The sequence below is a fragment of the Diabrotica undecimpunctata genome, unplaced genomic scaffold (assembly GCF_040954645.1).
Source record: "Diabrotica undecimpunctata isolate CICGRU unplaced genomic scaffold, icDiaUnde3 ctg00000568.1, whole genome shotgun sequence".
Taxonomy (NCBI): Eukaryota; Metazoa; Arthropoda; class Insecta; order Coleoptera; family Chrysomelidae; genus Diabrotica; species Diabrotica undecimpunctata.
In genome coordinates this window covers 360,034-365,000 of record NW_027311885.1, presented here as the reverse complement: position 1 = coordinate 365,000, position 4,967 = coordinate 360,034, and positions in this window count along the sequence as shown.

Sequence of the window (4,967 nt, the reverse complement as noted above, 5' to 3'; positions counted from 1 at the left end):
AAAATAAGATAACAAATCAATTCAGAAAAAGTCACAAGGTATAATGGTATTAAGTTATCTAATGCATGCAGATAATGTAACACTAAACACAATACAAAAGCTGAAGTCCAAAGTATTACAAAGTTGGATCAGAATTATCACTTTTGAAGGGGAAAACTGATAGATTAAAAATTTGGAGCTTCTTTGAAGAGTTAGCCAATAGAAGAGTTCTGGGAGTAAAGCTGTTATAAGAGTAATTGAATCTATGAAAAGAATATAAAAAGTCTGCACATACCTAGTTGCAATATTGGAGAATAATAAACAAATATTTTGGAGAGGAGTTTGAAGCAGGTGCACAGGCTGTTGATAATTTTAAATAGAACTATTAAGTCTCTTTGATTTCTATATACCTCAAGAGAAGTTCAGTATACATTCTAATGCAACATATTCACAGTATACATGCATCCATACAATGGCATGACAGAAAATTGGACAGTCTTAAGTTTCAGTTTAGATGCAATGTAATAGGGGGACAAAACTGTAGACCAGTAAATGAAAAGGGATCTAACCATGGAGAAGGAGATCAAATAGCAGAGATGTAAGAAAAATCTTTGATGGTTCTCTTCACAAATCCAAGTAGCTTCATAGATTTCTGTATTGTTGTGGAAATGTGTGATTTATAGTTAGAGTCAAGGTTCACACCTAGATCCTTGGTTTCAAAAGTAGAATATATGGTTAAATTGGTTGTAGTTAAATGGTTAAATTGTAGTATGGTTTACTATATTCGAATATTATTGGGGGATGAGGAAGGTGCAAATGAAAACTATGACATTTTGACGCATCCAAATACCATTTTGTGTGCTCCACTTAGAGGCGATCAATATCCTTTTGCAGACTTCGGCCTGGCATTTGTTTATTTTAAAGCATTTTAAATCGTCAGTAAATATATAGTAAATTTTCACTTACTTGGAAACAACATATTAGATAGTTGACAATTAGATTAAACATTACACACAATTATCATCTAAATAAGGAAAGCTATATAGTGCCTGAAAGAAAGACTTTGATATGTAAGTAATAAAACCATCAACGAATTGAAACAATAATTACATCTATAGGCATGATAACAACAGAACTAAAAAACCAGAAACAGAGAGGAATAACACCAGCTTTCAGAACAAACAATTACTTAAGCAAATATAATAAGCACCAGAGCCAACATAAAAAAACATTTATACAGTGGGGTATAACAAACTTAATCAAAAACCCAACATACAATATTACATCTGTTAAACCCGTAGAACCTTAAACAAATGTATACCAGAACACAAAAGAGCTTTCAACAACAAAAAACAGAGTCTACATGCACACTTCACCTTTTATATCATAATAATTCGTTTAGTGAACAATTTCAAATCCTTAAATTAAGAAATTTATGAACCCTCACACTGCACCATAGTGAAAAAAAAGGACCCTTCTGGCTGTATATCTTTTTAACTCTATATACACACAAAATTAAAATCTAAGTATATATCTACACATTTCTTTAAAAAAAAAACCTTAGTTTGTGTTAGTTAGAGGTGAGAATCACTATATGATTCATGCAGCCTTGTTGACTGATATCGTATATTACAGCAGTGTGCATCACATGCCGATTCACACAAAAACAAGTCCATATGATTCATGCGACTGTGTTTATCAATGTAATATCGTTTATTACAATTATATGTCCATTTCCACAATATAGGCCATTTTACAGAAAAATACAATTTTGCTCTAAATGAATATTATTTATTTCCAACTGTTAGCCCGTAGGTGTTTGTTGATTTCACTGTGTACTCTGTGCAATTCTTTATACTGTGAAAATGAGTTAAAAAAAAACAAGAGAAACTAAATAGTGTAATGAAAACAATATTTTTTTAATATATAAAGTTTTTGTTAATTTCTTATTAAAATAACAATGTATTTAAATAATAGTTTTCGTTAAAAAATAAATATATAATAGTTGACTTAAGTAGTTTTTATCAGTAACCCACTTTTCAGGCTGTGAGAATCAAACATTGGTTCACATATTTCAGAGGCCAAATATAGTTTCTGTTGCTTACAGCCGACTATGTTTAAACTGCATTAATGATACTTTGATATGAGAGACCACAATTGCTTCTCAGAGCTTTCATAATTTGTGATGTGTGAGCGTTACAAATGCGTGTGTATTCGATATTTGATTCTCGCGGCTTGTCAATTGAGAAAGACAAAATGCTGAAATAGCTGTAGTGGGAAGAAATTATAATAAAAGTTATAGAGATGTAGAAAACAAAAGTTTTCAGAGTTTTCTTTTTAGATAACATTAACTATAAGTAATGATCAATTTCGACGTAAACATTTTTAATAGCTAATATATGAAGTGAAAAGAAAGTATGAACAAAACATGAAGGAATGGAACCAAACAGTCATTAAATTGTAAAGATAAATAATGGATCACCTTTTTGTTATTAGGAAACAGCTGGAAAGGAATTAGAAATCCAATCAAGAAATACCTCTAAACAAGTTAAATAAATTCAATGGATATGTCCATATAATAAAGTAATATATGGCTGGAAGCACAAACGTATGGTTTGTGGCTGGCTGGAAGTAAAAACGTAAAAACAAAACAAACAAACATCTAACCCTCAATTTTCTTCTTCTTCTTCTTATTCTTTTTTTGGGCTATGTTCTAGACAATTTACCCAGTTTACTTCGAGGGTAGACACTTTTTGTCTTGCTTCAGCAATCAGTGTCTACCTACACTTATATTCTTCCTTTGTTTGTTTTAGGTTATTCTACATGTATACTTGTGCTGGTTTTTTTTTCTTCACAGGCTAAAATATTAGTAATACAACACAACAAAGGTATAAACTTTTCTCGCTCGGGGGTAGCGTCCAAGCTTTGCACACACCAGAAATGCTACCAACGGATAAGGTAGAAGCACCCAGGACTGAAAGAAGGAATATCATAGTTTATAATTTAATATTAAAGGTAGAAATAAAGTTGCATAAGGTGCTTATTGTATTTTCATTAATATTTGTGAGAATTGTACAAATATTTATGGGGGTGGGAAGTTTAGTTTTAGCTAATTCGGCATACAAGTCAAAGTGTGGGTTTTGATTTAAGTGACATTCTAATAAAATATGGTTTAAGCCTCCCACTTGGCCACATTCGCAATAAGGATCATCTTTGACTCCAATTCTAAATAGATGAAGAGGGGATGAGCAATGGCCCGTTCTCATACGGATTGTAGTTAAATGTCTCCTACTGATATATGCGAATTTATTGAACCATGGTAGTGTGTGGATTCGTTTATTAATTTTGGCATAGAATGAATTACTTGTGCCATATCCTTCGTACCATTCAGCTGCCCAATTAGACCAAATCTCTCTTTTCAAGTAGGGTGTAAAATTTGAAAACTCTAGCTTGATATTCATGGGAATATTCAGGGAACGACCTATATTGGCAAGTTGGTCGGCCTTGTAGTTTCCAGTGATACCAGTGTGTCCTGGGATCCATGCTAGTAAGATTTTGATATTATTGTTCCTTGCTAGGATAATTCCTGTTTTCGTTAAATACGATATTATGTTCTGTGTCTTTAGAAAACCCTGTTTTTTTAATTTTTTGTAGTGCACTTTTGGAGTCAGAAAAGATAATGGCTTCTGTGATATTTTGTTCCCGTATAATTTGGACTGCATGATTGATCGCAGTAACCTCTGCTGTACATATTTGGGTATGATTGGGTAGTTTAGATGAAAATGAATAGTTTATATCTGGGGAAAAAACACCAAATCCCGCATTTCCCATTGTGTCCGTTGAGCCATCTGTAAAGAATTTTTTGTATGAATGGAATTTTTTGACTAAGTTCACAAAATTCATAAGATTGAATTCATTTTTTGTAATATTTTCATTCAGAATTCCTAATGGTTGAAGTTGTAGTTCCAAGTCATATTCATGGCAAGGAAGAAGTTTACTGGAATATAGGTTCTGCAAATAAGGTTGGATTTTTCTGATAGTTGCTATCAATATGGGTTTTTCCTTATTTCTCCAGTATTTATTGTCCATATTACAAAGTGCTTCTAATTCAATGATTGATTGAATGACAGGGTTGTTTTTAATGCTTAGGTTTTTTAGCAAAAATTTTGTGGTGAGCCATTCTCTTCTGTATTTTAATGGCAGTTCTCCAGACTCTGATAACAAGGCTTGGATTGGAGTTGACTTCATGCATCCTGTGATAATCCGAATACTTTGGTAGTGCATCTGATCTAGTTTCTTCAATATATATTTAGGGCACGTAGATAGGAATTGACCCCCATAGTTTAAATGACTTAGGATAAGTGCTTCATGGATCAGTTTTAATATTTTTGGGCCACTGCCCCACCATGTTCCACACAAGGCACGCATTACATTCAGTGCTTTACCTATTTTGACTTCCAGCTGGTTAATGTGTGCCTTTCATTTAAGGTTCTTCTGTAAAACCATTCCTAGGTATTTAATTTTATCTACCCACTCTATATGTTGACTCTTATAACTGATATTTCCAGGCATTATTTTGGTATTACCCCTTGTAAACAAGATAGCTTTAGATTTGCCCACAGAGATGTTCAAATTATGATTGTCCAGCCAGGCCTCAAGATTGACTAAATATTTGTTTAATTTTGATATCATATTTTTAACATTCACTCCCTTGACTAGAATTACAAAATCGTCAGCATACTGTATGACTTTAGCATTTTTGGGGAACACTTTGTGTATTGAGTAGGTATATATGTTAAATAGCATTGGACTTAATGGTGATCCTTGTGTGAGTCCAGTGCTAGTGGTATTTGGGCCATGTACTAACCCAGAGTTATCTTTGACAAACAGTTCTCTGCATCTTAAAAAGTCATATATGAGGTTAGCTAAATCATGTGGTATATCCAAATGTATTAATGTAGAGTACAGTTTGTCAATATTAACATTAT